Below are 13,169 nucleotides of genomic sequence, written 5' to 3'. Positions count from 1 at the left end.
CTAGAAATATCAATGTTGCAAGCCGTAGAAGCCAATTAATGTTTTCTTCATTAGAATATTATAATCGGTTGTGAACGCTATACCTACGTCAACCATATCAGTATCTCATCCGTGGATAACAAGTCAGCTTGGAAATAGATGACGAAAGTCAGGGGCATCCATCGAAATTCGAATTCAACTCGTCACTCTCGAACACAAACGCCTTTATAAATAGTTCTTTTCAGAAACACAATTATTTTATTATAAACAACTATGAAAAATACTTCGTATAATTGAATTATGTGTCAGAATGTTCGATGTAACTTATCCATACTTTAGTGTAGGTGCATCATTTCAAATTCTAGTAGTGAAGAAGGGGAATGCTTGTATAATTCACAAAATCAATCAAGTAACTGCCAATTTTATTCGTATTCACGTCATCTAGTTATGTCTCTGCCATAACCCACCCGCTTTTATTCTCCACTGTTTCTAGTTTGCAAAAAGTAGTGCCACGAAGAGCACAATAACTAACCCACTAATTGTATTTTCGTTTGAAGTAAGCGACTGAACAAATTAAATGAACAATTTTATTCTGTTGGATATATCTTAGTGACTAGTTTCTATCAATGGCATCATATTTTTAGTTGGTGACGTCTTTAATGGTAAAATGAAGGTGCATTTCCCTTGAATCGTGCAGTATTGTTGATAAACTGTTGGAAACTATGTGAGTTGATTGTTCACATGATTTATTCATGGAAAGGTAAAAATATGCCAAGGGAAAATAAACATTTATTCTGTAGTTCATTCATCCAAGGTAATCATCCTAATAACCTTCCATCATAAGAATTTAGATCAATTCGTACGATTGACTTTATTTCATCTATTTAATCTATCCTGCGTTCCTATGCTAGTGGAATTTCCAATCGAATACGATTGCAGTAAATTATTCTCTTTCTAAGCGACCGCCTTCACCGTACCATCCGACCATCCTATAATACCGACATCTTTCGCACATATTTAGCATCCAGTTACATTTCAAACACGATTTCCGAGCTAACAATCACTCATGTCGGCTCATGAACGTCAGCAGCACTTTAAATGGCCGGAATTCTCCGCGCTGATTTTATGAATTATGAGTAGCCCTCCCTTTTGAAGTGGAATGAAAAAAATAAAACTGGAAACCGGTAGCCCATCATGGCAGTAGACCTGACCTGATCAGACATACAAACGTTACCGATTGGGACTACAGAACTTGTAATGCACTTTTTGCGTGTCTACTCCATTGAGCAACAGCGTGCATTGAAGTACGATCAAAATTGCATAAAAAACACTTACAGTCGAATGAATTAAAAGGCATGAGCTTAATCAAACATGCTGAAGCCCCTTTTTACTCCCATGCCATAACCGATTTGCTCACCTGCTCCTTTACTAGAAGCTTTCTGATGCCTCGGTCTTCCGAGATTTCGCTACTGTAGATGGTTGAGGTCCGGTGTTGTTACTTGTGACACTTTGGTTTCTCGTTTGATTACACATGCATAGGCTGCCCATGGTGGAGAGTTACCGAGGAAGGGAATGAATTGGTGCGACGAATGTGTAATAATTATGAGTGCTAATGATTATTTATGACATCATTATTATTATCGGCGTGAGTACATTTTAAGTGGAAAAAGTAGCCTTGGCAGCACCCGGCTGTAGAAAAAGGACAGACACAGGAGAGCTAAATGATATATTGCGATTAGCCATGCGCATCAATGGATCGTGAACGCATCCCGTCGATCATCTATGAAATTTTCGCGCTTCTCTCCGGGGACCCATCGACACGGTGCACGGATGGGTCGCTCGGTGTTTGCATCTCAGCTCGCTTTGGTCATGGTACGTAGCGACGTCTTAAATTGGGAAACCTGGTGAGAAAAAGTGTTCAGCAAGGGTAATTTATTAACATTCTCCGGTGTGAAGAAAGCATGCACTGCAGGCGATGACAGTTTTATGCAAATTAGAATAGCGGCCGCTCTCGGGTAGCTTCGCCATTCTTATTCTAATAAGGCAATTTATTATCGTTTTTTATTAGCACCGTGATAATTGCGGTATGTTCTGCTATTGTTCCGGTGATTAGTTGGGTGGTGATTGCTTGTGCACGGTTTGTTTGATTTACATACGCTGAACAACGGCGGCAATGGAAAAAAGGCAGCTACGAGGTTCCTCATAAATGCCACAATATTTGTGTATTTTAGGTTTATTTTGTACATATTTTCCTCTTCGTAAAGAAAAGCTAAGTAATCACTGTAAAAACCGACGTTTGAATCGAAAGTACACAAAATGTTCATGTGTGTGTGTGTGTGTGTGTGTGTGTGTGTGTGTGTGTGTGTGTGTGTGTGTGTGTGTGTGTGTGTGTGTGTGTGTGTGTGTGTGTGTGTGTGTGTGTGTGTGTGTGTGTGTGTGTGTGTGTGTGTGTGTGTGTGTGTGTGTGTGTGTGTGTGTGTGTGTGTGTGTGTGTGTGTGTGTGTGTGTGTGTGTGTGTGTGTGAGAGAGAGAGAGAGAGAGAGAGAGAGAGAGAGAGAGAGAGAGAGAGAGATAGAAAATATGCACTCACTTTTATCCGAGATGGCTGTAACAATTTTCACAAATTTAGGCTCAAAAGGAAAACACTATTTTTTAAAATTTTGTATGAATTAGACTTCCGGTTCCGGAAACCTCCAAAACCGAACTCACTCACTTTTCTCCGGGATGACTTAACCGATTTCCTCGAACTTTGATTTAAATAGAAAGTCTTCACGAAATTCCTGAATTTTGTCCAGATCTGACATTCGGTTTCGGAGTTACTGTTTGAGGAGTGTTTGAAATGTCTAGCCATCGTCCGGAGCGACGATGCAAATGAGGAAAAAATTGAGCTCAAATCTGTTCCAATGTACAGGTTATGTAAGTTGCTGGTCACGGGAGAATTTTCGGAATCCGTTTTTTTTATTTTTGAATGTCATCACAAGTTAAACTTATGATAAAAAATCTATCAGTGTAAATTCTAAGCAGCTTCGATTCTTCAATCACAAATATTCCACACTACTTCGTATCGTTCTACATGACAGCTTTGTTTTGGAAAATTTCCAATCCAATCCTAATTATTCATAGGTCAGAATAGAATTACTCGAACATTAAATCTTTTTAAAAAACCGTTCATCTAAAAATGTTAAGTTTTGGATTTAAAAAAATAATGAGTTGATCAATATTGTTGTACGTTCCTTAAAGTGACCACCTTTTGAGCACGTATGTGATTTTTTCATTTTTGAATAAAAATCAGGGAAATAGTTATTAACACCCAAATGCAGAGAACAAAAATCGACAAATCAACCTCAGGGCTGGAGTAGGTTAGCCGGCAATTTTGTAAATTGTAAATATAGTTTTGTGAAAATATTCGATTCCTTCGAAATCAAAATTCGAATAAAATTATGATAACTTATCACTAGTGTCAATATGAATGATTTAAAATAAAACAAAAAGCATATCTCAACAATTGTTAAAAAAGCGTAGGTTACTTTGAATTTGACTTTGCCAGGATTGAGTCAAACCCCTAAGGCTTTGTTTTTCAACACAAAAAGAAAAAAAATCCGGCCCAAGTTTGAATTTTTTTATTTGTTTATAAATTTTTAACTTTTTTCATTGAATGGCTTATTTGAAAGCTAAGGGAAAGACGCACATTTCATGTCTTGGGTGAATTTTTGTATCTGTATTAGAGTTTTAGTACAGGCTTCTGAAAAATGGGTCCTTTTTGAGAACGCGAAAATTCAGAAAATCATTTCTCGAAAATTCCACCTATCATATTGAAATAATAAAATACGTATCAGATATAGTTGCGTTAATAACCGAAAAAATAGTTACATAAAAAAAAATTGGTTGCTTATTTTGTGCGGAATGTCTCATTTTTCCTGATAATCATCATTAGTCTAAGATCCAATTTCGTTTGCGCATTGCTCTAAACTAAATTTACAACTCGCTTTCGCAAACAAACACGATCTACAGAAAACAAAACTTAGGTGACACTTGAAACTGTTACATCGTCTTGCAGGGTTTCAATTATCAGGTGTACAACTTTGCTTCCGCCGTTTTCCGATAGGTGGCTGTACCGGCTGAGGCTGGTCAAAATACATAGATGATAATGCCTTTAAAGTGAGTGTGTACAGTGCCTAACGAATTGTCATCGCCGTTTCAATGACTGTTGTTCTTGTTTTTTTATTATTCACGCTCGAAAATGTCTGTTTATGTGCCCAATTCTCGCCATTTGCGGGAAGTTTTACTTTTCTGTTACAATTCGAAAAAAAAGCAACTGAAGCGCATCGAATGCTTTCAGGAACTTACGGTGATGCTGTAGTAAAAGAACGTGTCGGGAGTGGTTTCCACGTTTTAAAAATGGTAATTTCGATGTCGAAGACAAACACGGTGGTGACAGAGAAAAAACCTTTGAAGATTAACAACTAGAAGCATTGCTTGATGAAGATTCGTGCCAAACCCAAGAAGAGCTTGCCGAATCGTTGGGAGTGAGTCAGCAAGCCATTTCAAAACGTCTCAAGGCCCTGGGCATGATTCAGAAAGAAGGAAACTGGGTGCCGTACGAGTTGAAACCGAGGGACATCGAGCGCCGTCTATTTGTATGTGAGCAACTGCTTCAAAGACAAAATCGTTAGGGGTTTTTTCATCGAATCGTAATCGGAATTGAAAAGTGGGTTCGATACGATAATTGTAAACGCAGAAAATCATCAGAAAATACTTCGTCGAAGGCAAAACCGAATATTCACGGCGCCAAGGTTATGATTTGTATTTGGTGGGATCAGTTCGGTGTGTATTATTACGAGCTCTTAAAACCGGGTGAAACCATCACAGAAGATCGCTACCGAACGCAACTGATGCGCCTTAGTCGCGCGCTAAAAGAAAAGGGTCCACAATATCAAGAGCATGACAAAGCCATCCTCCAACACGACAATGCTCGGTCTCACGTCGCCAAAGTGGTCAAAAAGTACCTGGAAATGCTGAAATGGGAAGTCTTGCCCCATCTGCCGTATTCCCCAGATGTCGCCCCTTCTGACTTCCACCTATTCCGTTCGATGGCACATGGCAGATCAACATTTTCAATCCTTTGAAGAGTTGGAAAAATGGATTGCTTCATGGATAGCGTCAAAAAAGGACTCCTTTTTTCGAGCCGGGATCCGAAAATTGCCGGAAAGATGGGAGAAAGTTGTCGTTAGCCACGGACAATACTTTGAATAATACATCTGTAAGCACTTTTTCGCAATAAAGCTTTTATTTTTGGAAAAAAAACGACGGAAGCAAAGTTGTACATCTTATAAGTCGGTTCTTGGGTAATCTAATACTGCACCAAAATCTCTATAGATGTCGCCACTGTTCATAATAGCCATTTTAGAAAAGCCTGTCGGTCCCGTCCCTTCAGCCAACAAGCTCCAGTCTCCCCTACATAACGTACTAAATCATTTTAAAATGACCAACACTACATTGAAACCGGAACTGAAAATTTACATTGTTTCACAAAAAAAACCTTGGGTGCTACAAAAATAATAGAGGCGGAAAATAATTTTTCTTTCACGAAAACTTAGTTTGAATAAGCTCTATAGGTAGGGATTGATAAATAATTGTACCGGTGTAAATTCGATTTCCTTCTTATTTTAACAGTTAAACATTCAATCATTATCCCCGCTCAGGTTTGCTTCTACAAGTGAAACGCATTGCTTAGATCGCCTTCGAATGTGTCCATTTCCTCAGTTTGGATTTTAATTGAACTGATAAAACCGCAATTAAGAATTTCATACGAGACTAGGACTTATGAACCATTTAGAAATTGAACATAAGGAGTGCATGATAATTCATGACAAGGGTCGTTTTAGCTAGAAGAAAACTTCATTTAATATATGTTTCCTTTTACCAGAAGAGTAAACTTTAAGCTTTTCATCTACGCGATTCGATCGAGTCTCTGGTATCTCGAAAAGTGCGGTAAGGATTATTTACTAATTTCTATAGGAGTTATCTTTTCTTCTGTAAAGAATTAATACCGGAAAGAGAGATTTGTAAAAAGTATTTTTCGTGGTTCCGTATTAGTAGTGAGTTGTACTATGTAAAACCATCATATGAGTAAGCGACCGATGTGTGTTTATGAGCTAAGCACCACTGTACAAATCAGTTGATCGAAATGAACGAAAGAGTTGAGGATTGGTGTTTCTGTGAGATATAATCTCTACATGACGTTATACTGGAGCATGAATATTGGAACTGATATCATTTCATCATTAATCAATCATCTACAGTCTGTTACATAAGAGCGTGGTCACGATTATTCTCGATCGGTTAAGTGGAATGGTGTGATTTTTTTTAACACGGAGGACAGTTGTGTCCTTCATGCAATGCGAGAATAAATCAGCTGACTACTGTTTACAATTCGATCTCAGTATTTTTCTAAAATTCGTACCGCGTACGCTTCTCGCTTCGAAGTAGTTTTTTTTGTTCTCGCACCCGAAAGGTCCCAAAGTGACCCGAACTACCGCGGCGAAATACATGCATCCAATTGATAATGTTTGAGCTTAAATGACGATGAAGCTTGGGAAAACCCGACCACACAATTAGAAGCAGCTTGTTCGCCAAATTCATAAAATTTGGAGGTCGTTTTCAGAAGTATACGCGCAAAATCTCGCTTGAAGTATACCTCGAAGGTGTCAAGCCATTATTAACGTTGAAGGAGATTGAACTTGCTATTAATGTATTTGCAGGTATGTTTTTGATCTACTGATACAATATTCATAAGTGTTCGTGTTGAATCTTTTCATTTTTTAACAACAGTAACCACGCACTTGTGTAACAGACTGTAAATACAAGAAAAAGGGCCTAGGGATCACTGCTAGGCTGTATCGCATCCGTCGCCTAGAATAAATTAGCCAAGGATAGATGAACAGGATTTCTGTTTCCATGTTGTGAAAAATAGCAATTGCAGCAGCTTTTTATTTTCGGTTTTAGCTACAAGGTTCTTTGAGTGTTTTACATCTGGTTGCTGTATTTCACTAAAGTTTCCTTTTCTCTTCATTGAAACAATGTACAAATTATATTAAATCTATGAACTTTCAGGAGTTTTCTGGTTTGTACACTCGAAACGTCCGAAAGGATATTGCACCTCGGTGCAGTATCCGAAAAGTGTTACTTAAATAGTGTTGAGTTTGAGTATGCTTGGTGATTTAAATTGAACTGCTTGGTGGCAGCTCAAGTTGAACTGCGTAAGCACTGATGTGCCGAAGGCGAAACGTGAAAAAAACGAAAGTATATCAAAACTACAGGGTCCGGCACTCGAAGTGTAACCAATTAAAAAGGCCATAAATTCAGTTTGGAAAATTACTTTTACTTGATTCAAAGTACAAAATGTGTAAAAATAATACAAAATTCAGATACAATTCACTTTTGCTCGATATGACCACCTTTTGCCTTGACTATGGCCTTGAGACGGTCAAAAAACGAATCGCAAGCTGCCGAATGTGACTTGCAGGTATTTAGGCCCACTCGTGGACAATAACTTTTTTTCAGCGCCTCGAGACTGGTGTATCTTTTAGTTCGGACTTTGCTCTCCAAAATGGCCCAAAGAGAATAATACATTGGATTCGCATCTGGTGAATTCGAGAGCCATTGTGTGGACGTGATGAAGTTCGGAACGTTGTTTTTCAGCCATTATTGGTTCACTCGAGCTTTGTGAAACGGTGCCGAGTCCTGCTGAAACGTCCATGGTCTGCCACCGAAATGTTTGTTTGCCCACGGCTTCAAAGCAACCTCCAGAATACTTTCCCGAAAACGATTGGAGAGCGCCCATCTGCGGTTACAGCGGCCCAAACCATTATCTGTTGCGGGTGCTGCCTCCTGGTGGCCAATCGATGACTCAAATTCTCGTATGAACGGTCGGTAAAGTAAACCCTATCGTTTTGAGAGTTTACGAATTGCTCAATTGGAAAAATTTTCTCGTCAGAAAATACAATGTTCGGAAATTGACCGCTTTCGGCCAAACGAAGCAACTCCTTCGCTCTCTCAAGTCAAGATTTTTTTTTTCGCGTTCACTTTTGGCAAAATGCTTTCTTGCGCTTGTAAACAATACAACTCCGAACTGTCATTTAGCAAATTTCTAGAGAGCTGATGCCCGTGCGTCAGCTGCGCGAGCGGTCTGACGTTGGTTACACTTCGAGTGCCGGACCCTGTATACTAAACAAATTCAATTTCAAATGAACACTTTTCTTCTTTTACAATGGGATTATTATATACACATTTTTCATTCGAAGTGTGCCATTATTCGGTAGTCCCACTATGTAGAATGAATAATGCATAAATGTTTATTTGTTGTATTGCCTGACATTTATCTACATTGCACAAAATTACTCAGAGTAAAAGTTCCGAGAGAGAGAGAGTCGGCATGTAATACTCTCGAGAGTCAGACGAATGCGTAAACTGTTAAATATAACCTATTACGCGAAGTGCAAGATCATTCCGTATAATTATTCGATTCAATACTGATTATGTCCATTAAAAGAATGCTCCTCAATTTTTTGCTCCTTTCACTCAGGAATCACGACAATTTCCGACATAATCCATTGAGCATTATTCAGCTCACGAGAATTTTTTTAACCAGGCGATATGAACCTGATCCTGGTGTTATCGATATATGAACAGATGTAGTGAAAAAAAACTGGATCAGGTAGCGCATTTCCAGTAAGTGGTATATGTACCTGTATCTGCTAGCTGACAGTACAAGAACTCACCAATGTCAAGCAAAAGAAAAAAAAAATTCGTTATCTTTCAAGCATTTAAAACCTGCCTTCGAATCATTTCACAAAACTGTAAAACATCTTGGTGCAAAGATTGTGTGTAGAGCGAATGCCAGCACCCTCCTGCCTCATCAGGCATTCAGGATAAGCACCATCCACAATAAATAATAATCGCCGATGATCGATCTGTTACACGTTCCGAGGTGAAAATGATACCAACTGACGGCGGACGACCGACCGATCATCGTCGTCGTTGATGTTGGCGACAGACCGATGAAGTCTGGGCTCTGGGCTGCTCAACGCGCCGTCTGTTCGTCTATCCGACGGTCGAGAGTGGCGGATCACTAGAAGATACCGAGTGGAAAGTGGGTCTTGTCGTTGTTTGTTCCGCCCAGACAACCACGTCGCAGGTATCACAACCTGAGTAGAATATCGAAACAACAGTAACAACAACCAGGTGGAAACGAGGGTGAGAAAGAGTGTTATAGATATGAAATTCGATATGGTGTTATTTATGATTTCCAGATTGATTTGAATCGATCTTCCGAGGCGAACCGATGGATGGATGAAGGAATCTCTGGAAGGCTGGATTTGGGACCCGGAATGAGTGATGATGACGGGAATTGCTGTTGTGAACAGTTTCGATTTTGTCGAGTGAGGGCGTGTGCACGGTCGTCGGATAAGTCGAAGGAGGTATCGAGCCGTCAACTGATTGTCATCTGTTGAGCTTAACATGTTAATATTATGATAGCTTTATTATGTTTCAGCCGAGGCTGAACTTAACTGTCATTAATAAAACTGATTAAAAGATTGATGCTGTTGAATATAAAAAAACAGACCAGGAACGCAACCAGATCGACACATTTAGCTCTGCGATTTGCGGTCAAGATTATGTTCGATTAACGATCACTGTAACTGAGTTGCGTGGGAAAATTGTATGCAGTCTAGGCAGACCATCTACTCGAGTTTTCTAGAAGCAGAATTACCCTTTATATGCTCACTTTAAATTATCAATAATATGACCAGGCTCAAACAAATCACTTTAGAAAGAGAGAGGATGTTAGTTGAACACCTGTTTCTATTATTGACCAATACATTTTGCAGAAAAAATGGAGTCAATACGGTAAGAAAATTATGGGAATCAATTTAAGAAGAAAATGTCATCGTTCTGATACGATAATATTCGTTTGTATTTGTTTTTTTTTTTAATTTTCGACAGAAACAAATTAAAATGTAGCACAGTTTTTCTTTTGATACATAATCCACTTACACGATATAACTAAAAATGCTCAAGCGGCGGAAACTCAGAATTTATTGCCCCAAAATTCAACGATATTAACCGATCGAAGCGCTGTCTGCATAACATTGTCGGTGTTATCAGATTTCTATGGAATTTGTGAAAATTTTCTAGTCAATCGTGTTACTCCAGCTGAAAATCTAAGATTGGTCTGCATCAAACCCATTCGCGAGTGCTTTTAAAATTTTATTTATTCAGTAGTCGTGTTTCATTGTGCGTCGTTAACAGCAATGCGAATAGGAGAAAAATGATACTAGTGAGATCGTTCCTTAGAGATATTTTATATTTTACTTATAATGTCTTATTATATTTCTCCTGAGTATCGAAAATCAGCTTTTGTTGAGATCATATTGTTCACAAAAACATATCGATTCTCTTTCTTGGTCGTAGCTGGCGTCGTTATTGATCGTTAAATGAAAAGTTAGGAGTGAGTGAGTATGTACAGTGAAAATGATTTGCTTCTCCCTAGCTTAATTTTCTTGGTTCATTGTATATTTCCACTCATTTGATCAATCACACGGAGAACCCTTCGATCATAAAATTGCGATATCGCAGTTTTTGATTTTTGCGATAGTTGATTTAACTAATTTCTTTTTGATTCAACCAAAATGGTTTTTGATTTGCATATATTCAAGTAGTTGAAAAATATGTTGTTTTGAATGCTGTCAAATGCCGGAGACAGTTGAAAGCAAAACAATAATCGCAATGCAAAATCAACAACTTTTTTAGTTGAAATCTGTTCGCGTCGCTTCAAAATGTCAATGAAAACAACATCGATGGTTGAAGCGTTTGGTGAAATTGTGTTCATTCGATTTGAGAAATTTATGATAACAAGTGTTTATCTAACAGCGGTGTTGTGATAAAGTTAACCTTGTTTGAGATGAAAAAGATTTGGTGACAAATTAGAAAATGTTTATGAATGATCATCTCGTATTCTTTCAGGTATGCGCAAAAATTTTATGCTTCAAATTCGATCATTATTTACTTCCAGCAGACTGTTTTACTCCCAGCTGTTTGATACCGATGATGATGTTCATGCATTAGCAATAAAACGCTTTTTGATATGAATTTAATTTATAAAAGTAACAGGAGCGAAGGGTTTCAAACACAAAGAACGCGCTGCGTGAATGGCGCGTTTGAATTGCCGTCGCAAAATTCCAATTCCCAGCTCATATAAATTGACTAAAATTTTCAGTGCATAACTTTAGTTCAACCGTTTGAAGGCATCATTTTAGGTAAATTTAATAATTTCGCTAATTTACTCGCCCCTCCGGGCACTTTTGCTGATTAAAAACGTTTTTCTACATCAATTATTTCCGATCGAATCAGAAGTATTTTTTTTAGAATTTAGATCTTTACTGATCTCAAAACAAACAAACAAATAAAACCGATTTATTTTTCAACTAACAGAATTTTGTTTCAATAACAACACCAGTTATTTCAACTAAAGTAGTTGTTGAAATTGAAAGGTATGTGTCCTCACTAATTGACAGCATTTTTTTTTCAAACAGTTGAATCAGTTGTTTCAACCATCGTTTCTGCTAATCGAAAAACAAAAATGACAGTTTAGTTAAAACAACAATCGATTATTTGTACCAAATTTTAACCAATCGAATTCAGAAAATCAACTAATATTCTGGTTGAAATGGGATCGCGGGTGGTTCCGTGCACGAAGAGTAACTATGGGCGATCTACTTCAGCACAGCTGAATGTGTTATTTACACGATATAAACTGCGTAGATGGAAGGTTTGATGCGTTCGAGATGAAAGTGGATCAAGTAGAGACAGTAATAAACAGTGAACATTAAAAACCATTCGTGCTTCAAAATATCAAACCAAGAGCAAAATTACGTACTCACAATGTTCAAAATTTTTCAAACCGCGATGAACGTTTACAAACTGTTAACCACACCCGAGCTAGAAAGTTCTGCGCGAAAATGCAAAACTGACCTCAAAACAATTCCCAGGATAAGAGTTTTACATCGGAAAAGATAATGTTGAAATGGATGAAGTGGTATGAACAATTATCATTGAATTGCCTCATGTGACAGGTTTTCTGAATCTATGGCAAACAAAGTTAAATTTTCTTTACAAAAGGTACTACCAATAGTGGAATTTATAGGACTGAATACTTCTCTAAACGCCTTTTGCTATTTTCGGTGCAGCATAAAGGAAAATAAACACTACTTCGGACGGAATTAGCTTCATGCTACCCCTCTGCGAACAACTGAAAAGGTATTTCCAGGTTGCTAAAACATTGAATTTTCCAAAATCGAAACTTTTTTTTCTGTCAGATGTCGTAAAAATGATATCTAGTCTTATCTCTTGAAAATAATGTAATGAATTGATTCTGAAGGTCAGGCTAGAGTTTGAAATAATATCTGTATAGATTTCGTAACAATTGAAATAGAAAATAAACAAAGAGAATCTGTCATTTGCACTTAAGCCTTAAGGCATAATGAAAATTATACACAAAACGATGACATATAACTAACGCTCGTATCTGTACTGTATTTAACAGCATTGTACTGTATTTTTTACCCAAATACTGCGCACTGTTTTTTACCCTAAAATGTACTGTATTTTTCGTATCAAAAATTACTACAGAACTTTAAATCTTCAACGCATCCAATTTCGACTTGCCGCATTACAAAATGTCAGAAGAAAAAGTGGCAACACGTAGTGAATATAAATGGGTCAGGGTCACTTCGCCGAAAGCTACATCGTTTTGGTTCGTGTGCTATCCTGCCTCATTGCCGCTGGTTTGAGTAGACCGGGTAAACGAGGCGGTTACTGGTTTGTATGCGAGAGGCTGCCGCTTCCGACGGCGTGTCGGCGGCCAACTCAATTGGTGTTGCCTCGGGGGCTTTGTGCCGCCGAGCCATCTTGGCTTCGGTTCTGTGGCTGCGCCAGGAGACACAATAACACAAAAAATAATAATATTATGTATTCGACGTTACCCTTTCAGCGAAATGTTTCTTTCAGCGAAACGACTTTCGGCGAAATGACCTATTCGGGCGGAACGACATTTGGTGAAATGGCTTTCGGTGAAATGACCCGCTTCCAATGTAAATACATGCAAACAATGAATGGATTTTTCTCTTTCT

Source organism: Malaya genurostris, chromosome 2 (genome assembly GCF_030247185.1).
Source record: "Malaya genurostris strain Urasoe2022 chromosome 2, Malgen_1.1, whole genome shotgun sequence".
Classification (NCBI taxonomy): domain Eukaryota; kingdom Metazoa; phylum Arthropoda; class Insecta; order Diptera; family Culicidae; genus Malaya; species Malaya genurostris.
The sequence above is the reverse complement of the archived record's forward strand: the minus strand, read 5'-3'. Positions refer to the sequence as shown.